This window comes from Macaca thibetana, chromosome 16, assembly GCF_024542745.1.
Source record: "Macaca thibetana thibetana isolate TM-01 chromosome 16, ASM2454274v1, whole genome shotgun sequence".
NCBI lineage: Eukaryota > Metazoa > Chordata > Mammalia > Primates > Cercopithecidae > Macaca > Macaca thibetana.
Window position 1 is genome coordinate 12,587,230 of NC_065593.1, and position 25,279 is coordinate 12,612,508.

Consider the following 25,279-nt stretch of genomic DNA (forward strand, 5'->3'; position numbering starts at 1 on the left):
ACCTAGCAGCAAGTTCCTGGTCTGTGTGCAGAGGGACTACGTTGAGCCCAAGACACCAGCCCTATAGGCCAACCTATCTGCTCTCAAAGCCAGGGTCTAGGGAGTGGTGGGATGAGCCAGAGGGGGCAATCTGTGGTGATTGGAACTTGGTGTCTGTGGTCGAGGGCTGCAGCATGGGGACTACTGTGGAAGGCGGAGGTCTGGGTAGGCATCTTCAGGGCAGGGGCACCTTCCTACTGGCACTCAACGCTCCCTTCAGCTTTGTTCATGTCGACCCCCTTAGGCTGCAGTTTTGGACACTTGCATCCCCTCTGCCCTTTGCAAGGGGCGAACCATGCTCTCGGGCCTGGAAAGCTATTTTCTGTCTCCACACGGGGGTGGTACGGCTGTAAGCGGGCGGGGGGGACTGAAGAGAGCTTCTGAAGGCAAACCAGGACAGGAAGGGAGGAGCTTCGACCCGGGGGTTCCGAAGTTCTCCACCAGGGGGCGCCAAACACATGGGAAAACTAGCGTCCCTCTTCCTTGTGCAAACCCGGTCCCTATGCCCTTCCCAAAGCTGCGGCTCAGGATGAGGCCGGCAACCTGAAGACCCTTTAGTTCTTGGAGCTTGGAATTGGCAGAAAACCCCGCGGATCAGGTGCCGTTGCTGGGCTAGCTTTGTGAGAGACAGGAGGCGAGTCCAGGCTCTGGGAAAAGGGAACGGCTGCAAAGGCTTCCAGTGGAATTGGCAGATCGACCCTGATGCTACCTTCGTCTTGATCAGTGTAAATATGAAGAAACAGGATACACAGTTGCGTGTACTTCTTGAGTTTCCTAGGGCAGACGAAGGACCACCTGAGGTCAGAGTCACAATAATGAAACCAATTTCACAGACCCTCGCCTCCTGTGCCTCAGCCCCATCGCCTTCCAAGCCTGGCTGCCCAAATCTCATCAGTGTATATTCCAGGGCGTGCAGAGAGAGCCTCGCAAGGATTTACAAATAAGTCCTATCTCACCAGGCATTCACTGGATCTCTGTCACCGTGGAAAAGATGAGAAGATTTGTCATGGGAAGCCTCCAAGAAAATTCCAAGACCCTCCACTATCATATCAATATGTTACAATTTTCCTCTTTCAGGAAGCATGTAGCATCTAGAAACAGTGTTTCTTCCTATTGTTCTTGGCAAATTACATCAAAATCTGTGTGCCCTTTGCCCAGAAAAGAGATGACACTTCCAAGAAGGAGAGAATATAGCACCTGCTTTTGGCTAAAAACCCTCTTCTCCAAGGTTGTACTGGCTTGTTTTCTAAATTTCATTTACAGAATAGTGAGAAGCTTGCCCTTGGGATGGTGAATTAGGTAAGAGAACTATGATTGGATAGTTCTCTTGAACGATCCAACTATCAATGAACCTACCTGAAATGAAGTTAAGAGAGTTGGGAATGGGTCCCACCAGAGGCCTATCATCTTTACGGCAAGTCCTAAGTGGGATCTGAATGTCTTTCCCCATGACACTAGCTGTCCCACCTTGCCTTGGAGCTTGGCTGTCAGCAAGCAAATAAACCTCACTGTGTCTGTCCCTGGGACTAGTGAACCACCTGGGGACTCAAGGTGTTTGGATATTTGAAGAAGTCTTTCCTTCCACAGAAGATCAGAGGTTGTGTGGTGTTATCTGAATTTTGCTTAGCATTGTCTTGAACAGGCACTAAAGAAGCATTTCAAGAAGAAAACAATTGTTTTTAAAAACTTAACTCTTCTTTGTCATTTGGTGCTCAGAAATCTTTGTCTCATTGCAAACAAAGGAGCCTAAGTAAGGGCAGTCTTGGAAAGAAGAGGCACCAGGTACCATTACTGCATTCATACTAAGGCCCACCACCACCATGACCACCACCAATGGAAACGAGAGATGGGGTTCACATGTGAATGACAAAGATGTGAATGACAAAGGTCTAGCATCAAAGGACAAAATCAACAGAAGAGAAGAGGCAACCTATGGAATGGGAGAAAATATTAGCAAATCATATATCTGATAAGGCTTTAATATGCAGAATATATGAAGAACTCTTAAAACTCAACAACAGCGACAAAAAAACCTGGTTTTTGTTTTTGTTTTTGTTTTTTTGTTTTTTTGTTTTTTGAGACAGAGCCTCACTCTTTCCCCCAGGCTGGAGTGCAGTGGCATGATCTCAGCTCACTGCAACCTCCGCTCCCGGGTTCATGCCATTCTCCTGCCTCAGCCTCCCAAGTAGCTGGGACTACAGGCGCCCACCACCATGCCCAGCTAATTTTTTTTTTTTTTTTTTTTTTTTTTGTATTTTTAGTAGAGACAGGGTTTCACCATGTTAGCCAGGATGGTCTCAAATTCCTGACCTCATGATCCACCTGCCTCAGCCTCCCAAAGTCCTGGGATTACAGGTGTGAGCCACTGTGCCCGGCACAACCTGATTTTTAAATGGGCAAAGTACTTAAATAGACATTTCTCTAAAGAAAACATACAAAAGACCAGCAAGCACATGAAAAGATGCCCAACATCACTAATCATTAGGGACATGCAAACCAAACCGCAATGAGATGCCATCTCTCACACTCATTAGGATGGCTGCTATGAAAAACAAACAAAAAATAAACAGCAACAACAAAACAGCACTGTGGCTGGCCTGTAATCCCAGCACTTTGGGAGGCCAAGTTGGGCTGATCCCTTGAGGTCAGGAGTTCACCTGGCCAACATGGTGAAACCCAGCCTCAACTAATAATACAAAAATTAGCTGGGCCTGGTGGCACACACCTGTAATCCCAGCTACTCAGGAGGCTGAGGCAGGAGAATCACTTGAACCTGGGAGACAGAGGTTGCAGTGAGCTGAGATCGCATCACTGCACTCCAGCCTGGGTGACAGAATGAAACTGTGTCTCAAAAAAACAAACAAACAAACAGTAATAACAAGTGTTGGCAAGGATGGAGAAATTAGAACTCTGTGAACTGTTGATGGGAAAGTAAAATGATGCAACCACTATAGAAAACTGTAGGGTTGTCACTAAAACAATTAAAAATAGAATTACCATATGATCTAGCATTCCCACTCCTGAATATATACCCAAAAAATGGAAGGCAAGGTCTTGAAGAGATATTTGTACATGCATGTTCATAGCAGGATTATTCACAGTAGCCAAAATGTGGAAGTAACCCAAGTGCTTATCAACAGATGAAAGGATAAAAAGTGTGGTATATACATACAGAGGAATATCATTCAGCCTTTAAAAGGTTTCATATGTTTCCTCTGTTCTTTTCTTTTATGCTTCTCCTGCTGTGTTCTCATTACATGTATTTATGTGAACAGCTTTTGTAGCTATCCCACAGTCCTTGGATGCTGTGTTCGGGTTTTCTTTTTTTAGTCTCTTTGCACTTTGCTTTTTTTTTTTTTGAGATGGAGTCTCACTCTTTCACCCAGGCTGGAGTGCAGTGGTGCCGTCTCAGCTCACTGCAACCTCTGCTGCCCAGGTTCAAGTGATTCTCCTGCCTCAGCCTCCCGAGTAGCTGGGATTATAGGCACCCACAACACCCGACTAATTTTTGTATTTTTAGTAGAAACAAGGTTTCACCATCTTGGCCAGGCTGGTCTAGAACTCCTGACCCACCTCAGCCTCCCAAAGTGCTGGGATTACAGGCATGAGCCACTGCACCCGGCCTTGCACTCTGCTTTGTAGTTTTGGAAGTTTCTTTTGAGATATCCTCAAGCTCAGAGGTTCTTTCCTCAGCTGTGTCCAGTCTACTAATTAGCCTATCTGGGTGGTCTTTATTTCTGTTACAGTGTTTTTGATCCCTAGTGTATCTTTTTGGTTCTTTCTTAGAATTTCTATCTCTTTGTTTAAATTGCCCATCTGTTTTTGCGTGCTATCTGCTTTATCCATTAGAACCCTTAGCATATTAATTATAGTTGAGTTAAATTCTTGATCTGATAATTCCAACATCCCTGTCATATGAGTCAGATTCTGATGCTTTCTCTGTCTCTATGTTTTGTTTTTGCCTCTTAGTATGCCTTGTAATTTGTTTTCCCCAGACATAACCTACTGGGTAAAAGGAACTTCTGTTCATAAGCCTTTAGTAATGTGGTGGTAAGGTGTGGGGGAAGAAGAGTATTCTATAGTCCTATGAGTAGGCCTCAGTCTTTTAGTAAACCTGCCCCTGGACTGTGAACTTCACACATGCTTCTCAATTGTTCCCCTCTCCCCATTAGGTAAGCTAAGATGGTTAGAATGAGCTGGAATTGGGAATTTTCCTTCTCCTGCATGGAAGGTTAGAGGAAATTAGAGTTGAGTGTTTCCTTTCCTCCATGTGGAAGGCTACAGCTGGTTGGAATTGGATATTTTCCTTCCCCTAAGTTAATTAGCCTCTGATAAAATCCCAGCAGGTTCGACTCTGGTTAAATAGTTTCTCCTAGAGGAAGGCTTTGTTGAAAAGAAGGGAATGCATTGGTATTTCCAAATAGCTTCTTTTCCCATCCCCAGGATGGAAGCATGAGGGAAATTTTCTCAGATTATTCACTGTGAGAACCTAGTGGAGCTCCAGGAGGTAAAATTCACAAGAGTATAGGGACCCCCTTATGCGTGGGTCCCCCTGGAATATTTCTCTCTCAGACTTGTCCATGCCAAGCCTCCAGCAACTCATCAAGTACAATGCTGGTTTCTACTTGTGAATTTCTGCTTCAGTATGTTTTGATTCTCTGTATCTACCTGTCTGTCTCTCCAATCTTGGGGGCACTGGTTTATCCTGTGACATCACTTGTCTCACAAATCTAAGAAGAGTTGTTGATGTTCCAGTTTTTTCAGCTTTCTGCTTGTTAGGACACAGCAGCACTTGGCTTTGTAATGTCTCAGTATTTGGTAAGGTGAGTCCTCTTTACTCTTCTTTTTTTAGGCTTTATTCTCCCTTATAAATCTTACAGTGACTGTTTCACTTTCCCCCAAAAAAAATTCTGGAAATTTTATTGGAACTGCATTGAATTTGTATATTAATTTGGAGGGATTTGGCATCCTTACATTGTTAAGCCATTTATCCATGAATATAGTATGTATTTCCATTTATTCAAAACTTTATTTATTTATTTATTTATTTATTTATTTTTGAGATGGAGTCTTACTCTGTCGCCCAGGTTGGAGTGCAGTGGCGCCATCTCCGCTCACTGCAAGCTCCGCCTCCCAGGTTCACGCCATTCTCCTGCCTCAGCCTCTGGAGTAGCTGGAACTACAGGCACCCACCACCATGCCTGGCTAATTTTTTGTATTTTTAGTAGAGACGGGGTTTCACCATGTTAGTCAGGATGGTCTTGATCTCCTGACTTCGTGATCCACCCGCCTTGGCCTCCCAAAGTGCTGGGATTACAGGCTTGAGCCACCACACCTGGCCTCAAAACTTCTTTATGTCCTTTACTAGTTTTAAATTTTGCTCCATAAAGATCTCATGTAGTTTTCATTACATAAGGTCCTAAGTACTCAATAGGTTTTTATGCTATTGTAAAAGATCATTTTGTATATTTTTATATTTTCTAATTGGTCATTGACAGTGCAAACAAACCCTATCAGTTTCTTTTTTTTTTTTTTTTTTTTTTGAGACGGAGTCTCACTCTGTCACCCAGGCTGGAGAGCAGTGGCGCAGTCTTGGCTCACTGCAAGCTCCACCTCCCAGGTTCACGCCATTCTCCTGCCTCAGCCTCCCAAGTAGCTGGGACTACAGGTGCCCGCCACCACTCCTGGCTAATTTTTTTTATATTTTTAGTACAGGTGGGGTTTCACCATGTTAGCCAGGATGGTCTCGATCTCCTGACCTCATGATCCGCCCACCTTGCCCTCCCAAAGTGCTGGGATTACAGGTGGGAGCCACCATGCCTGGCCTACTTTCTGATTTTTAAGTAAACATGAATTATTAGATAACTCTAACTTGATCCTCATAAATTAGGTTTTAAAAAATACACTGTTGGATTGGGGTAGCCAATATTTTATTTAAAATTTTTTGCATTAATATTCACTCTGTTTCTTTTCTTTCACTTTTCTTAACCTGTTTTCTCATTATAATTATACTAGACTCATAAAATAAATCAAGCAGCTTTCCCTCTTTTTTCTATTTTCTATTTTATGGAACAACTTGTATAACATAAGGCTTATCTGTTCAACATATGGTAAAACTTTGTGCCTGGAGTTCAGTAGAGCCACTTTTCTTGTATCCAAGAAAACTTTATATACAAATGTTTATGTAATTTTCTATTTCTTCATATGACATTTTACATTTTCTGGAAATTTATCCTTTTCTACGCAAGTTTTCAAATGTATCAGTGTATAGTTCTTGAGACTGTTGCTTGCCTACCTAATATACATTTCCCCTCTTCTTTACCCAAGTTATGTACCTGGCAGCAATTGTGTTCAAGTAAAATGTTCACCTTACCATACTCTGCATCTTAAAGTGTTCACCTTACCAGAAATTCTGCAAAGGATGTCTGGTAAAGAATTTTGCTTTCCAGATGTAGGCTCTACCTCCTTCTCTTCCCCTTCCTTAGAGGAGAAACAGCCATCTTGCAACCATGAGGTGAAAAGCATGAGCAAGAAAGTGCTATTCTCAGCTGAACACAGTCCTTTTTGCTCAGTTACTCTTACCAGGTTTGTGTTTAGTGTTCCCCCCGCACCCCGCCACAAAAAAGGCTAGTTTTGGTTTAGCTAATTTTACCCATTGTGTTTGCTCTCTCTTTTTATTTCTGCCATGATCGTTATTAGTTCCTTCATTCTCATTTCTGTGGGTTCACTCCATTGCTCTTTTTTTTAACTTCTTAAGTTACACACTTACCTTTTTGTTCTAAGTATTTTTTATTTTCTAATAAGCATAGTCATAAATTTTAAATTCTCTTGTGTACTGCTTTAGTATAAATTTTGACATTGTGATTCAGCACACATTTTGACATAATTTGGTTCTAAGTATTTCATAATTTCCCTTGTCATTTCCTCTTTAGCCCAAAGTTAATATTAATTCTTCCCAGAAATGTGGTATTTTTAAGTGCCCTTTTTATAATGAATTCTAACTTTATTTCACTATAATTGAAGGATGTAATTTCCTCATAATTAATTTTTTGTAATTTATGGATTTTCCTTTGTTAAGTATAAGAGCATATGTTTGTGTATGTTTTAGTTCAAAATTATTAAATATATTATTCAAATATTCTATCTTGCTTATCTTCTTGATTCATATACTGAAAGAGCTGTGCTAAAATCTCTGCATATAATTGTTCATATATCTATTTCCCCAATATACATTTTGAGGCCACATTGTTGGATGCATATATGTTTATGATTGTTATTTCTTCTTGATTTATTATCCCTTGTTAGTATATAACATCTCTACTTGTCCTGTATGTTATTTTTGCCCTAAATTCATTTTTCTTCTGATGTTAAAATTGCTACCTTGGAGTTCTTTCTTTTCTTAATGTGCTTAGATTTTTTAACCTTTCGTTTTTTAATTTTGCATAAATTATCTTTTGCTAACAGTATTTTATTGAATTTTGTTTTTATATTCAATCAGAGTCTCTTTATTTTGACTTCTGCATTTAATTCACCTACATTTATGTCAATTAATGTAACCTTGGGACTTATTTCTGCTATCTCATTTTGTGTTTTCTATTTACTGTACTTTCTTTCTACTGCTTTCCATCTTCTTTGGGATAATTCAAAATTGTTTTCTTCCATTGAAATGTTTGGATTTTATACTTTCCATTGACTATGTCAAATTTATTTTTTAGAATATAATACATTCTGTGTATACTCTTCTCATTGTTGACCCTAACATTATGACCCTTACTTACGTTTATTCTTTCCCTTGTCAACTTCTTAAGCTTAACAGCATCTTAAGCTTGATAACTCTTCCTTAAACAGAACAAGTACATTAGCATACTCCCATCACCCTCTAGATTTTCCTACCAGCAGTTTCCCACTCCCCTTTCCCACCACGCTTCTGGTTTCAGGTTGTATTTCTGAATTATCTATGATATATAAATTTTGCAGGAGGAGGCATTGCTAATTTAGGTAACAATATACTTTTGTAAGATACGTTTCTCCCCTTTACCTTGCGTATTTCATTACTTCATCCTGTATTCATTTCCCATATTACTGGGGTACTTCTCTTTTTAAAATGCTATCAAGGGAGATTGCCTTATAAAATGGTGAAATGAGGACTTTGGTGAGCCATTATCCCTTAAAAACAATAAAAATACTGGCGAAACAGCTAAAATCAACCATTTCAGAACTTTGGAAGTACACCAAAGCCACAGAAGGAACTGAAAATCATCCATCCAAGAGAAAAATACTGAACTTCAATAAGACAGTGGTGTCTGTGGGATTTTAACTTGAAGCTATTCCCATCCTCTCTCCCTCTCCAGCTTGGTGGCCCAGTAGCCATGAAAGGCCAGCAGACATGGAGCTAATGGAGATGACTGACTCTTTTGGAGCTCCATTAAAAGCCCCACGCCTAGAGCATGCTCAATATTTTGTCCAAATTAGCAGCTACCTGGAAAATCTCTATTCCCAAGATGTTGCGGCTATTTCATTTGATTCACAACTCAGCTCATGGACAAAAACAACAACAACAAAGCTGTCCCCAGGACATTGCCAAAAACAATAGCAATCTGATGGCAATATCTCAGCTGCCTAAGTCTGTGATTCTGGTTGCAGCAAACAAGAGCCTGGCCAACAACAATAAAAGTTTAAAAGGAAGTTCTTGAGAACTAGAAAACCACAGGGAACTTAAAAAAGCTCCAATATATTCCTGGGGATCTAGAAGGCTGTACTCATATGCATGCTTGGGAAAGACCTTGGAAAGAAGAAGGCCCCAGTCATTCACCTCTGGGTGACCCTGAGTCCCTGTACAAGCAAAAAGTGAAAGTTAAGGCTGTCTTATAAACTGCCTGAAGTGTGAAGCTGTGCCTTCAGATACAGCTCCCCTTGGCAAATGGTGAAAGATATACAGACAAAGCATTTAGGGAAATCTTCTGACCAATCATTTTGGCTGACCACTAAATTATACTGACCTAGGACTGAACCCTAGGAAACTAGACTTAAAAATGAAAATAATAACCCTTCTTTAAAATGCAAACAGAGAACTCAGGACCTGCATATTGCAGGGAATATAGAATCTACAGAATTAATCCAGGAAAGGCACTAAGCACATAAGAAGCAAACAGGAAATCAATGACATAAAAAGCAGCAAGAGCAACAAACCTGGGGGGAGGGTATCTCATACCATGTTGTTACAAGATACTATCTATCTTAGTCTGTTTTGTATTGCTATGACAGAATGCCTGAGACTGGGTGGGTAGCTTATTTTTAAAAAGATAGTGGGCCTAGTGGCTCATTCCTATAACCCCAGCACTTTGTGAGACTGAGGTGGGTTTAGTACTTCAGCCCAGGAGTTCAAGACCAGTCTGGGAAACATAGTGAGACTCCATCTCTACAAAAAATAAAATACTAGCCAGGCATGGTGGTTCACATCTGTAGTCCCAGCTACTCAGGAGGCTGAGGTGGGAGGATTGCATGAGCCAAGGCGGTCAAGGCTACAGTGAGTTTTGATCGCACCACTGCACTCCATCCTGTGTGACAGAGCAAGACCTTGTCTCAAAAAAGAGAAAGGAAAAAGAAAACAGGTTTATTTGGCTCATGATTTTGGTGGCTAGAACGTTCAAGATTGGGCATCTCTATTTGATGAGAACCTTGGGCTGCTTCAGATCATGGCAGAAAGCCAGGGGGAAGTGAGCATGTGCAAAGAGATCACATGGTGGGAAGGGGAGCAAGAGAGAGGAATCGAGGAAATCAGACTATTTTAAACGACATGCTTTCATGGGAACTAATTGATTCCCACAAGACAGAAAACTCACTAACTCTTGTGGGAAAGTATGAATATATTCATGAGGAATCTACCCTCATGACCCAAACATCTCCCACTAGGCCCACCTCTCAACACTGCCACATTGGGGATCAAATTTCAGCAAGAGTTTTGACGAAGACAAACTATAACCAAGCCATGGCACTATGAAAAATGTTCTGTTTCGGCCGGGCGCAGTGGCTCAAGCCCATAATCCCAGCACTTTGGGAGGCCAAGGTGGGCAGATCGTGAGGTCAGGAGATGGAGACCATCCTGGCTAACATCGTGAAACCCCTTCTCTACTAAAAATACAAAAACTTAGTGGGTGCCTGTAGTCCCAGCTACTCGGGAGGCTGAGGCAGGAGAATGGTGTGAACCCAGGAGGCAGAGATTGCAGTCAGCCGAGATCATGCCACTGCACTCCAGCCTGGGCAACAGAGTGAGACTCCATCTCAAAAAAAAAAAAAAAAGTTCAGTTTCATCAGTAATTTACAAGACATGCAAAGAAACAGAAAAGTATGCCACATATACAGTTAAACAAACAGCCATCAGAAAATATCCCTTAGGGCACACAGATGTCAAGTTTAGTAGACAAAGACTTCAAATCACCTATTAAAAATATGTTCAAAGAGTGAAAGAATACCAGGCCTAAAGAATTCAAGAAAAGGATGACAACAATATCTCACCAAATAGAGAATATCAACAAAGAAATGGAAATTACCCCAAAAAAGCCAAATAGAAATCCTAGAGTGGAGAAATACAATAACTGAAATGAAAAATTCACTAAAGGGGATTGATAGCAAATTTGAGCTGTCGAAAGAAAGAATCAGCAAAGTTGAAAGTAAGTCAGTAAAGATTATCTATCTGAGGAACAGAGTAAAAACAGAATGAAGAAAAATAAACAGAGCCTCAGAGACCTGTGGGATATCATCAAGCATACCAACATACATATAATGAGTGTTCCTGAAGAAGAAAAGAAACATAAAGAGAAATAAAAAATATTTGGGGTAATGACTAAAAATTTCCCAAGTGTGGTGAAAACCACTAGTGTACATATCCCAAGAAGCTTAACAAACCCCAACTAGAAAAACTCAAAGAGATTCACACCTAGACACATTATAGTCAAGTGGGTGAAAGTCAAAGACAAAAAGAAAACCTTGAAAACAGCAAGAGGAAAACAACCTATTGTGTCCAAGACATCTTCAACAAGATCGACAGCTAACTTCTTATTAGAAATCATGAAGGCGGGAAGACAGTGGGATGACAACTTCGAAGTGTCAAAAGATTCTCAATCAAGAATTCTCTATACAACAAACCTCTACTTCAAAAATAAAGATGTTAAGATATTTCCAGATAAACAAAAATTGAGAGCACTCACCGCTAGTAGAGCTTATCAGAAATACAAAAGGGAGTTCTTCGGGCTGAAATGAGAGGACATGAGACAGTAACTTGAATCCACATGAAAAAATAAAAAGCACCAGTAAAGGTTATTAAATGGATAATTATAAAAGGCAGTATAAACATATTTTTGTTTCTAACTCTTCTCTTTTTCTGATTTAACTTTCTCTTTTTAAAATCAACTACATAAAGCAATAATTATAAAACTGTACTGATAGCTGTATAAAGATGAAATTTGCATAACCATATTGGCACAAAGAAGCAGGGAGGGAATGGAGGTATATTGGAGCAAAGAGTTTGTAGATTACTGAAATTAAGTTAGTATTAATTCAAAGTAGATTTTTTTTTTAAATTAAAATACTAATTGTAATCCCTAGAGCAGCCACTAAGAAAACAATTTGTTAAATGGTTTCAAAGAAGATCTTGATGTGGTAAACGTTTTGAGAATTTATGTGCCTGAAAATATTTTTAATTCATGATCACATTTTAATAGTACTTAGAATGCATACAAAATACTGGGCTTTGAAAAGCTCTTGTCCTTCAGTCATTTGAAAATATTACTCAATTGTTTTAAGTTTAATGTTGAGAAGTCGAATGCCAATATGGTTATTGTTTCTTTTTCTCTGGGAGCTTTTAGAATTTTCTGTCTCAACAACGACTAAATAATAGCATATTTAGGAATGAACTTAACAAAAAACGTAGAAGACCTATATAAAGAAAACTTTAAAATTCTGTTGAAAGACAAGAAAAAGAAGACTGAAACAAGTGAAAAAGTTTAGTTGAAAAGAATGAATAAGACTTTGTATTTGATAGCACAATAGGATGACTATAGTCAATAATAATTTAATTATACATTTAAAAATAACTAAGAGTATAATTGGATTATTTGTAACACAAAGGATAAATGCTTAATAGGATAGATAGCCCATGTTACATGATGTGATTATTATATATTGCATGCCTATATGAAAGCATCTTGTGTACCTCATAAATATATACACCTATTATGTACCTACAAAAATTAAAATTAAAAATTAAAACAGGCCTTGGCCAGGCACAGTGGCTCATGCCTGTAATCCCAGCACTTTGGGAGGCTGAGACGGGCGGATCACTTGAGGCCAGAAGTTCGAGACCAGCCTGGTCAACGTGGCGAGACCCCGTCTCTACTGAAAATACAAAAAATTAGCTGGGCGTGGTGGTGCATGCCTGTAATCCCAGCTACTCAGGAGGCTGAGGCATGAGACTCGCTTGAACCTGAGAGGTAAAGGTTGCAGTGAGCTGAGATTGTGAAACTGCACTCCAGCCCGGGTGATAGAGCGAGACTCTGTCTCAAAAAAAAAAAAAAGAAAAGAAAAGAAAAAAGAAAAAGTTTACCATTTTCATTAGGTGATTCAGCATCACAAAGATGGTCTACATTCATTTGTACATTTAATGCAATACTGATAAAAATATTAGCTGGCTTTTGTTGTTGCTGCTGTTTAGTTGATTGCCCTACTTGGAACTAGAAAAGCTGATTCTAAAGTTGATATGGAAAAATAAACAAGCATAGCTATGAAGACTAAAAGAGAAGTACAGTGAGACTGGACCAGCCCGAAAAGATGTAAAACCACATGAATAGACAGACTGACAGAACAGAAAATTTTCATGAAGAAAAGGACTAGTCAGTAAGTGATTTGGAGACAATTGGGCAGTCATAGGATGGGAGGGAAAAAAATGGATCACTATCTCACACCCTACACCAGGAAAAACTCCAATTGGCTCAAAAACAAAAATGTAAAAAGTGAAACCATAAAATGATATGAAACCAGGCTGGGCGCGGTGGCTCACACCTGTAATCCCAACACTTTGGGTGGCCGAGGTGGGAGGATTGCTTGAGCCCAGGAGTTCAAGACCAGCCTGGGCAACATAGTGAGACTCTGTCTCAACCAAAAATACAAAAATTAGCCAGGAGTAGTGGCATGCACCTGTAGTACCAGTTACTCAGGAGACTGAGGTGGGAGGATTGCTTGAGCCGGGGAGGCAGTGAGATGAGATCATGCCACTGCACTCCAGCCTGGGTGAGAAAGTGAGACCCTGTCAAAAAATAAATAAATCAATAAAGTACATGAAACCGTGAAAGCATTTAAAGAAAACATGGAAGAATTCTTAATAGCTTTGGAATAGAGAAAGCTTCTCTGACTATGACTGAAAATCCAGAAGCCATAAAAAATATTAGTGCATTTGAATACATAAAAATAAAAAAATTTTACTGACCAGGTATAGTAGCTCATGCCTGTAATCCCAGCACTTTGGGAGGCTGAAGCAGGAGTATCACTTGAGCCCAGGAGTTTGAGATCACCAGCCTGGGCAACATAGTGACACCCCATATCTACAAAAAAAAAAAAGAAAGAAAGAAATAACCAGGTGTGATGGCACATGCCTGTAGTCCTAGCTGCTTGGGAGACTGGGGTGGGAGGATCACTTGAGCCTGGGAGGTTGAGGCTGCAGTGAGCCATGATTGGGCCACTGCACTCCAGCCTAGGTGACAGAGCAAGACCCTGTCCCTCCCAAAAAAAATTCTACCAAAAAAAAAAAATCCCACCTCAGCATAAGTCAAAACACAAACTGGGAAAAATATTTGTGACTCATGTCCCAGAGGCTATTTTCCTTGCAAATCTCCTACAAATCTCTAAGGAAAAGGCATAGATTTGTAAATAAACTCAATAAACTGATAGGCAGAGGATATCACAGGCGGTTCACAGAAACAGAAAAACAAGTGAATAGACCCAGGAATCCTACTTTGTGGAATGTATCCTACAGATACACCTGCCTATTCATTAAATGGTATTTATACAAGGTTATCTATTACAAAAAAAACTGGAAATAGCCCAAATGTCCATCAGTAAGAGACCAGTTACATAAATTATGGTTTGTCCACACAATGAAAAAAAATCATGCAATTAAAAGCGCCTTTTGTGTATTGATGTGGAAAAATCCCTAATGTATATTAACAAAATAAAGAGTGATAAAAATATAGAACAGGATCTATATACCACTTTTTGTATAGAAAGAAAGGAAGCTAAGATTATATTCATGTCTGCTCATATTTGCATAAAGAAACTCTGCAAAATATGCCAAAAGTAATAAAAGTGTTTATCTATGGGGAAGGGGTGGGAAATGGATGGATAAAAGAAGAAATGCAATTAGAATTTTCACTATAGGCTCCTTTTTTGAATCTTTTGACCATGAGAATCAACTATCTGCCCAAAATTAAAAACTGAATTAAAAAGAAATTTTCTGTTTGTCTTTGCTGTTCTTAAGTTTCACCGCAGTATGTCTAGGTGTGGCTAGAATGTTTTGTTTTGTCTTCTTAGACATGAGATTTTTTTTTTGGTGAATCTGAAGTCTCTCTTGGAAATTCGTGGTCACTTTTTATTCAAATTATTTCATCCCTCTCCATTTTCTTTTCATGAGACTCATCTTACTACTTAAATTTTACATTTTTGCCTCACTCCTCTTTCCTAGCTTTTATTCTTTATCTCTTCCTGATGTCTCTAGGAGAGTTGCTAACCTGGCTTTCCACTCCCTAGTCGCTCTTTGTCTGTATCCATCCTGCCATTCAACGTATCCATTCAGTTCTTTCATTCATCAGTCCTCATATTCAGGATGTCCATCTGATTTGTTTGACACCACTGGGGCTTGCTTCCGCTTCACATTTCTGACACCTTCCCTCATGTCTTTAAACACATTTGTTATGCTTATTTCAAATTTCGATTCCATTAATTGATTGGTTGTTTCCTTTGATACAGGTTGTTCCATTTATCTTTCTCATATAACCGTTGCCCTTCATATAACCGTTGCCCTCCTCAGACATCCCATTCTTTTTCCTTATGAGTTCTTGTCCTTGGTACTACCAACTACATCAGCTGCCAGTGCATACGTGTCCATTGAGAGAGCTTCTGGTGTTGCAGTCTGAAAGCAACCACTTCCCTTTTGTCTTCCCCAACCAGGCAATACTTTTCCTCAGCAAATCTTCCAGAGCCTCTTCCTCAGATATTATTCTTTTCCAAGGGCTGCCTCCCTCTGTTGCAACTGCCTGTCCCATTATATTCATCGGCTCAGACTGCTATAACAAAATATCACAGACTGGGTGGCTTCCATAACAGACATTTATTTCTCACTGTTCTGGAGGCTGGGAAGTCCAAGACCAAGGTGCCAGCCGGACTGGTGTGTGGTGAGGGCTCTCCCTTGGGTTTCAGATGGCTGCCTTCTCACTGTGTGCTCACATGGCCTTTCCTCTGTGCGTGAACACAGAGAGAGGGAGCAAGCGAGCTCTCTGGTGTCTCATGAAGACACTGATCCTATGAGATCAGGGCCAACCTTTACAACCTCATATAGCCTTAATTACCTCCTGAAGACCCTGTCTCCAAATACAGTCATATTGGATTAGGACTTTAACATACAAATTTGGGAGTAGGGGGGGTGGTCACAATTCAGTCCATAGCACCTGTGGAAGAGGGTACAGTCAGCCTTCTCCCTCGTATCTGCTGTAACGCTGCTCCCTTCTCACCTCGCTGCTCCCAGTTGGCATTAAGTTGGCCCTAGGCTAATGCTGTTTTTTGGTCGCACAGTGGCAACAGGGTGTGCCAGGGTCTTGCCACGGCAAAACGAAGGCGAGAGATCAACAGTCTGACGTCCCCTACTGTTAGGAATAACGCTCAAAATCCTAAGGAAATTGAACACTCGAACAAAGGGTTCTTAGCAAAGCAATTTTACTTCTGCGCAGAGGGATGCCTCCTTGGCCAGTCGCCATGAGAGTACACCTGAACAAAGGGGCACGAGAGCCTTTATTCCTGACGCAAGTCCTACCCCTGTACCCTTTCCCCATTGGCCGGGGTCAGGTCGTACAATGTAAACTAATCCCGGTTGGCTAAAACATTTGATTTTTTAGATAGGATGGGCACGGAAAAGAAAGTGGAGGGAAAGGGGAAGGGGTGTCTGTAAGGAGCCAGAAAGTTAGTCCTCTTTCCAAATAAGGAAAGGAATGTGAGCTGGTACTGATAACATCTGGTACTGTGGCATGCCTGGGCATCTAACAAAGGCAAGAAGGAAAAAAAGAGAAAAAGGGAGAAAAATGGGGGGGGGGTACTATAAATTAAAGAATAAAAGATTGATCAGATTATTTGCAGAGAAACCTCATCATATCCCACACTAGCCCCCATCCATACCTGTTCCTATTCTGCTTTAGACTTACATTACACACATACACTCTTTCTCTCTCTCTCTCTCTCTCTCTCTGTCTCTCACACACACACACACACACACACACACAGAGGCATCTAACCATATAACTCCTCAGGGTTCCCTCTTTGTTTTCTGTTCAGTTCCAGGACCCGTTAACCTCCCTCCCACTTCTGCGGCTCTCCAGGAACAGGAGCTGAGAGCCTTTCCTGGTTGCAATCTCGTGGGAAGCCTGAAGTTAGCCTCATTTCAGTTCCCAGCTTTGCCATTGCTGGAGATGAAGTTGAATCTCCAAGCCTCCACTGTTTTTCTTCTATTATCATGAAAAGCTTGGAATCGGTGATCTCGGGTGGTTCTAGCTCCAAACTTCTGGGATTCTGTGTGGTAAGTGAAGAAGTGGCAGGTAAGGAACATTGAGATATTTTAAGACTACACAGTTTCCAAGGAGATAAAGAGACATAGTGGGGGAATACCCAACGAGAGAGAGTTATTAGCAAGAATGGATGTCAAATATAGAAGGTAGAATGTCAATCAAGTTTCAGGGAATGAGAAGAAGGCGAAGGATGTTAGTGGAGATTCACAAAAGAAAGGGAAAATGACTGATTGAAAGATTTGGAGGAGAATCTGCAAGACTGAAGAATGACAAAAACGATTAACCACCGTATAAGCAATTATAGTATTTTCTTTGTAATTTATTATTAAATATTGCAGATATAGCAGAAGGTATACAGAATAATAATGAGCACTTTGTCCCCAGAGCTCAATCTAAACTATTACTCATTACCAATATAGAGTAAGCCTCCCCGGTGCTATGTCCTTCCCTCCACCGTCACCAGGAGATGGTAATTATTATGCTAAATTTGTTATTCTTTACACTTCCACTACACAGGGATGTATTCAGGGTCAACATTTTCTTTTTATAAATCAAATTTGGGCCAGGCAAGGTAGTTCATGCCTGTAATCCTAGCATTTTGGGAGACCGAGGCAAGAGGATTCCTTGAGGCTGCAAATTCAAGACCAGTCTGGGCAACATGGGGAAACCCCACCTCTGCAAAAAATACAAAAAAAAAAAAAAGCCAGGTGTGGTGGCATATCCCTGTAGTTTCAGCTACTTGGGAGGCTGAGGAGGGAGGATCACCTGAACCCAGGGAGATCGAGGCTGCAATGAGCCATGATTGTGCCACTGTAACTCGTGCTCCAGCCTGGGCAACAGTATGAGATGCTGTCTCAAAATAAATAAATAAATAAAAGGAAATAAAATTTGATGTCTGAAGACTGAGAAGTATGACTATTGAAATGCTTGAGATAAAGAAAGGTGTCCTCACTGGAGGGGTCTGGGCAAGGAGAAAAAGAAAATGGATGGAATAACTTGGGGCAGAGTGTGAGAAGCTTCCTTTTACCCACTTATGTCTTTCTAGGTGAAGAGGTTACTAGTAGTCACTTCCATATGTAGACTTAGAGCATCGGTCAGCTTCCTGGTGAAGGCAGAGAGCCACACTCCCAGAACACCCAAGGTCAGAAGGAAAGGCGTTATTTCAGCTACTGCCTAGTAGAGCTGTTAGTTTGGACAAATGGGAGTTCTCTTCTCAGTAATCCCAGCATTGGGAAATTGGTCATGACAGAGAACAGGAGGCCATTTAACACATCAGGGACAAGTCACAGAGCAGGCTGAGGTTTGAGGCTGGTCTCCAAGACCAGACTCAGCCATGACTGCCCAGTGAGATGAGTACAACCAGTGTTCTGCCTCATCCTTTCCCTGAGAGTGGCCCTTGAAACTGCCTCTGAGGGGTTCTGTCTTCCTCAGCCCCAGCAGACCGCCAAAATGGAATCATAGAATCATTCCATGAAAAGATGGCTGGGTTCAGGGAGGCCACCGGCCTTGCATCATTGTATTACTGAAAACCCACTGCGGCCATCTTTAGACAACCCAGCCCTGCAGCAAACTTAACTAAGCCCTAAACGCTGCCATAACAAACAGATTAAAATTCACTTCCATCGACATTAAAAATCATTTGGGAGGAAAAAAAAGGCAAAAAGACTTTTCTAATTTTGCTTTTGAAATTATTTGTCTGAGTAACTCATTTAATTCACAATTTGCTTTGCTTATTTTCCCCCAAAAATCTATGCATAATTGGGAATTCTCGAGAAGTGAGGAAATGAAATCCACAGATTACTTTCAAATGTGTGAAATGCTGTATGAATGCTAAAGTTAGCAATTCAGGAAGCTGGTGTGTTAACATTTGTAAGCATCGAACTCAACATGTATTCTTCATTTTGTGACTTCCTTTTTGCATTTTAGAGCCAGCGATTATTTTCAAGCTGGAAACATTGGTATAGGCTCCTGAGAAGCTCACAGGGCCTAGGCCCTGTCCCCAGAGGCCTGGAGGATCAGCAACCCAGTGAGAAGGTTTTATGGGAGGTACTTGTGTCTGTGGGCACTGACTGGTTCCTTTGTCTCAATTCCCAGACCTCCCCACTCATGTTCCTTGGTTGTTTTCTCCTCTTGCCATAACAGTGAGGAGTTTGTGTTGTTCACTGCTGCATCCCCAGCCCAGAAGAGCATCAGGCCCATCACAGATACTCGACATAAGTGTTTGTTGAATGCACGGTCACCTCTGGGAATCGGATTAGGTGGTGGACAAATAGGGCTTCAGATGTATTTCTATTGTTCAAATGATGTATAACGAGAATGTACTCACTTATTAGTTTTGTAATTAAAAAATAACATAATTTTACAATGAGATGTCACCTCACATCCATCAGGATGGCTACTATTAAAAAAAACAAAAACAAAAACAGAAATAACAAGTGTTGGCGAGAATGTGGAGAAACTGGAACCCTTGCGTGTGGTTGGTGAAAATGTAAAATGGAGCGGCCACTGTGGAAAACAGTACGGTTTCTTCAAGAAATTAAAAATAGAATTACCATATGACCTAGCAATTCCACTTCTAAATATATACACTCCAAAAAATTGAAGCCAAGTCTCAAAGAGATATTTGAACACCCACATTCATAGCAGCATTATTTGCAATAGCTAAAAAGTGGAGTCAACCCAAATGTCCATCAATGGATGAATGGATAAACAAAATACAGTATTAACAGAAGGGGATATTATTCAGGCTTTAAAAGGAAGGAAATTCTGACATAGGCTACCCCATGGATGAGCCCTGAAAATGTTATACTAAATGAAATAAGCCAGTCACAAAAAGACAAACACTGTATGATTTCATTTATATGAAGTACCTAGAGTAATCAAATTCATAGAGACAGAAAGTAGAAAGGTAGTTGTCAGAGGCTAGGGGAAGAGCAAAATGGAAAGTTATTCATTAGTGGGAATGAAATTTCAGTTTTACAAGATGAAAATGTTCTTTTTCTTTTTTTTTTTTTTTTTTTTTTTTTTTTTTTTGATGGAGTCTCACTCTGCCGCCCAGGCTGGAGGCCTGGAGTGCAGTGGCACAATCTTGGCTCACTGCAACCTCCACCGCCCGGGTTCAGGCCATTCTCCTGCCTCAGCCTCCCAAGTAGCTGGGACTACAGGCGCCTGCCAGCACGCCTGGCTAATTTTTTTGTCTTTTCAGTAGAGATTAGGTTTTACCATGTTAGCCAGGATGGTCTCGATCTCCTGACCTCATGATCTGTCCACCTCAGCCTCCCAAAGTGCTGGGATTACAGGCGTGAGCCACTGCACCCGGCTGAAAATGTTGTAAACATTAGTGGCACAAACGTGTGAATAATACTTAACAATACTGAACAGTACACTTAAAAATGCTTAAGATGGCAAATTTGTTGTTATGTGTATTTTACTACAGTTAAAAATAAACAACACTTAACAATACAGTTCTAAACGTAAATATATTTATAATTTTGAGTGCAGGAGACTTTTTTAAAGAAAACACAAAACTCAGGAAGATAGAATGATCAACAGATTCAGCTAGATAAATATTTTACATTTCTATGATAAAAGACAACATAAAATTAAAGACAAACAGCAGGCTGGCAGAAAATATCTGCATATATATGTTGGACATTATTCATCATACAGGAAATCTTTTTTTTTTTTTTTTTTTTTTTTTTTTGAGACAGAGTCTCACTCTGTTGCCTGAGTTGGAGTGCAGTGGCGCAATCTCTGCTCACTGCAACCTCCGCCTCCTAGGTTCAAGCTATTCATTGGCCTCAGCCTCCCAAGTAGTTGGAATTACAGGCACCTGCCACCGAGCCCAGTTGATTTTTTTGTATTTTTAGTAGAGACAGGGTTTCACTATGTTGGTCAGGCTGGTCTCAAACTCCCGACCTCAGGTGATCCACCAGCCTCGGCCTCCCAAAATGCTGGGATTACAGGCATGAGCCACTGCATCTGGGCCATACAGTAAAACTATTTATGGGAGGAGGTAAGTATATTTGGTTTAGTTAGCATAAATCAAATTACTGAAGTCAGTGAACTCTGAGGACACCTCTGACAGACACACAAAATAAGGAGGAGGAGGTTGCAAAGTGTTGATGTTTGTGTAACCGCAAGCATGGCTGAGCCTAGAACACAATTAGTATTCAAGCAAATGGAACCGTGCGGGTATTGATACAGGTTACCTTCATTCTAGGACCCTTCCTTCTGTCACTAATACCATAAACCACATGCAAATGAGGCAAGTAAGATCTGGGAGGAATTTGAGAAGCGTTTGTGCAATGTCCGAGAGTGAACTTACAATAGGATGAACTTAGGGAGTTAACAAGAGTCTGCACTGACCCTGAACCCTCCAAACATTCTTGCGATGGCCAGGCACAGTGGCTCATGCCTGTCATCTCAGCACTTTGGGAGGCCCAGGTGGGCAAATGGTTTGAGCCCAGGAGTTCAAGACCAGCCTGGGCAACATGGTGAAACCACACCTCTATAAAAATACAAAACTTAGCCAGGTGTAGGGGTGCACACCCGTAGTCCCAGCTATTAAGGAGGCTGAGGTGGGAGGATTGCTTGGGCCTGGGAGGTCAAGGTTGCATGAGTTGTGATCATGGGTGCACTCCAGCCTGGGCAACAGAGCAAGACCCTGTCTCAAAAAAAAAAAAAAAATTCTTGGGGACTGCAGATATGTTGTATCTATCTCTCAATGATGTAGTCACAGGGTAAACAAACCAAATATTGCCCCACCTCTCCTCTTTAGTACCATCTCTGCTTTTAGAGAATCCTGAGCCTAGAAGGAGAGAAAGCTAATTCTTCTGTTGACTTGGTGAATCAGCCTGGGTGCCTCGCTATTGGTCAGCCTGCCACGGATTGCTGTGTTGATTGCCTTCCCTGTCCCTTGTTGCATCCAATGATGGTCCAACCAATCCATTCAAAAGTATTAGGATGAATAGAAGTGAGCATCAAAAATATAGGATTATGTTCGAGAACACAGAAAGGCCTTCTATAAATCAATAAAAATGCAAAGCAACTTGATTTTTAAAATATGCATCAAACATGAACAAGATACTCACAGAAGAAGAAATGGCTGTATACAGATGTGTAAGTTCACCTATCAGACTGGCAAACATTTAAGAGACTGGTAATATACCATATTGGTGAGTGTCTTAGTCAGTCTGAGCTGCTCTAACAAATTATCATAGACTGGGAATCTTAAACATTTCCTTCTCACAGTTCTGGAGGCCGGGAAGTCCAAGATCAAGGTGCCTGGAGAGACAGTGTCTGCTGAAGGTCGGCTTGCTGGTTTGCAGATGGCTGTCATCCTATTGCTCCCTCACATGGCGGAGAGCAAAGAGAGAGAAAGCAAGCACTTTCTTTTCTAAGACAGAGGACACTAAACCCATCGTAAGGGCACCACCCTTAGGAACTAATTACCTCCCAAAGGCTGAATATCCAAGTACCATTACATTGGAGATTAGGGTTTGATATGGCTTGTCTGTGTTCCCATTCTAATCTCAACTTGAATTGTATCTCACAGAATTTCCACTTGTCATGGGAGGGACCCACGGGGAGGTAACTGAGTCGTGGGGGCCGGTCTTTCTGTGCTATTCTCCTGATAGTGAATAAGTCTCAGGAGATCTGAAGGGTTTATCAGGGGTTTCCGCTTTTGCTTCCCTTTCATTTTCTCTTGCCGCCACCATGTAAGAAGTGCCTTTCACCTCCCGCCATGGTTCTGAAACCTCCCCAGGCATGTGGACCTGTAGGTCCAATTTAAACCTCTTTCTCTTCCCAGTCTTGGGTATGTCTTTATCAGCAGCGTGAAAACGGACTAACATAGGGTTTCAACATATGAATTTTGGGGGCAGGTATTCAGTTCACAGCAGTGAGGATATGAAGACTCTCTACACTTTGGGTTGGAATTTAAACTTGTAAATTAGACTTGTAAAGTCTTCAGAGGCTCAGATATGACATGTGAGCCTTGTGACTTCTGAGGATCAAGGCTGCGTTCTGGCAGCTCTCTCACCATTGGCAAAACGACAGAAAAGTATCATTTCCATTGGATATCCTGCTACATACTGAATTTTCACATTGAACATTTAATTTCCCATTTAAATAAACCCATCTGGAGTTTGATTTGTATATGTCTTTCTATTTTCCAAATAATGAGCTAGTTGTCCAGCGCCATTTGTGGCATAATCTCTACTTTCCCCACGGGGATATGCCATGATAGCATATAATGCATTCCTATAGAAACTTGGGTTTATTCTGAACTTTCTATTCTCTTTATTGTATCAAGGATCATAAATTGGGGCCTTGTAGCCTATTCCAGGTCTCCAGATGTGTGTTTGGTCTTGTTTTGGTTTTGGACTGAAGTATCTTTGAAAATTGTGCGTTTTCATGCCTTTAGGCAGCTCACAAAGTCAGGCCTGTCTTAGAGCAAGGTACTTGCCCAAGCCCTTAGAACACTTGAGGTTTTTTGCCTGGAGTGACACTAGCAGCATGCTTTTTTAACACTTTCACCTTAGAACACATTTTGGTGTCTAATAGTGGACATTCCCTCTCATTTTTCTTTTGGGATGGTTCCTTAAGTACTCAATTCTCCAGATGAACTTTTACACTGTTTTGTCAACATCTGTGGGGGAAAACTCTCTGAGATTTTGATTGCAATCGCATAAAATTCCTAAATTCATTTGGATGGAATGTACAGCTTTACCACATTGAACCATCATTTAGACATTTTGTAAGTCGCTATTCAGTTCTTTCATATTCTCAGTTAAAATTTTTAGTGTTTCTCCTTTTAATGGAGACGTGGTCTCACTGTCACCCAGGCTTGAGTGCAGCGGCGCTAACTTGGCTCACTGCAGCCTTTGCCTCCCAGGGTCAAATGTTCCTCCCACTTCAGCCTCCCGAGTAGCTGGGACTACAGGCAGGCGCCACCACACCCAGCTAGTTTTTATATTTTTGGTGGAGACAGGGTTTCGCCAAGTTGCCCGGGCTGTTCTTGCACTCCTGCGCTCAAGCAATCCTTCTGCCTTGGCCTCCCAAAGTGCTGGAATTACGGCTGTGAGCCAATGTTAAGGGGCTTGTCGACCAGCACACGGGGGGCTTGGAGGCTGCTTCAGAAGTTCCCGCTAAGCCAAGGATACAAAGCCTGGTGACGGCGCTCCCATGTGAGGCCCAGGTCTTCTGTACCTTGCTCAAAAAATCTTTCCTGCTCATTTCATTTGAGACTGAGTTTGCTGTCCTCGGGATCTCTATTGCGCGGCGTCACCCAGAGAGTTCCATATCTGAATGGACTCCAATGATGAAGTTAAATCAGCCCTCACCTCAGTCCTTTGGAATTAGAATCTATGGGGCTGGGTCCTGACATCTGTATCTTAATGTTCCCAGTTGAGATCCTTAGACTGAAAGACTGGTATTTGCAAAGCACTTCTTTTCCTCCAAACTCAGCCTCCGAACTAGCTGGGACTACAGGTGTGTGCCACCACACCAGGCTAATTTTAAATTGTTTTGGAGAGACGGAGTCTCACAACGTTACCCAGGCTTGTCTCCAACTCCTGGGTTCCAGTGATTCTCCCGCCTTGGCCTCCCAAAGTGTAGGGATGACAGGCATGAGCCTGTTACTGTTACAACAGTAACGCCCTTCTGTTTCACTCTAACGATATTTTTGGTGCATACCTACAGTCATTGTTGTATTAACCTGCATCACTGAAGGAAAAGAGAAGGGGAGAAGTGATAGTTTTGCTTTTCCCTGAACATATCAGATGAAACCTGGGCTGTTTAGCCCATTTTTGGACAATATATTGACATAATTTAAGATGGCTGTCTTATTGTAGCCTGTCTAGAGAAGGTGCCTAGAAGACAGAGGAATATGCAAAACTGGCTTGAAGAGTGATTAATCAGAACTCTACATGATACAGAAGATAAATTTTAATGGCAACAGAATATTGATCTTCTAATATTTGAAAGCCCATTAAATAGGAGAGAAAGATGATTTTCTGTTTTGTTGTAAAAGGATCCAACCAGCTCTGGTGGTTCAAAGCATCATGAATGCGAAGGTCTAGTCAACATAAGCAGAGCTTCCTGACTATTGGACTTCCACAGGGACAGGATCTGCGTCCTCATTCAGTTGTGCCTTTCCCATCAGCAAGAGACTCCTAGGAGCCCATTAGGAAGCTGTGCCAGAATTCACAGGTTTTTTGGATGGTATCTGAGATAGTATCCAGCTCTTATATTTTTACTTTTTCTTTAAAAATTATTTTTGAGACTGAGTCTCACTCTGTCTTCCAGGCTGGTGTGCAGTGGTGCAATTATAGCTCACTGTGGCCTCAAACACCTGGGCTGAAGCAATCCTCCTGCCTTAGCCTCCTAAGTACTGGGACCACAGGGGTGTGCCACAA

At 41.3% G+C, this 25,279-nt stretch overlaps 1 protein-coding gene and 1 long non-coding RNA gene across 2 annotated transcripts in view; one reads left to right on the top strand and one right to left on the bottom strand.

The window, feature by feature from the left end:
• MYH10 (myosin heavy chain 10) overlaps window positions 1–25,279 on the top strand; it is a 318,611-nt gene that overhangs the window by 11,377 nt on the left and 281,955 nt on the right. The gene's annotated exons all lie outside the window — the stretch shown is intronic.
• Window positions 1–25,279, bottom strand: part of LOC126939841 (uncharacterized) — a 41,537-nt gene that overhangs the window by 2,102 nt on the left and 14,156 nt on the right. The window lies entirely within an intron of this gene.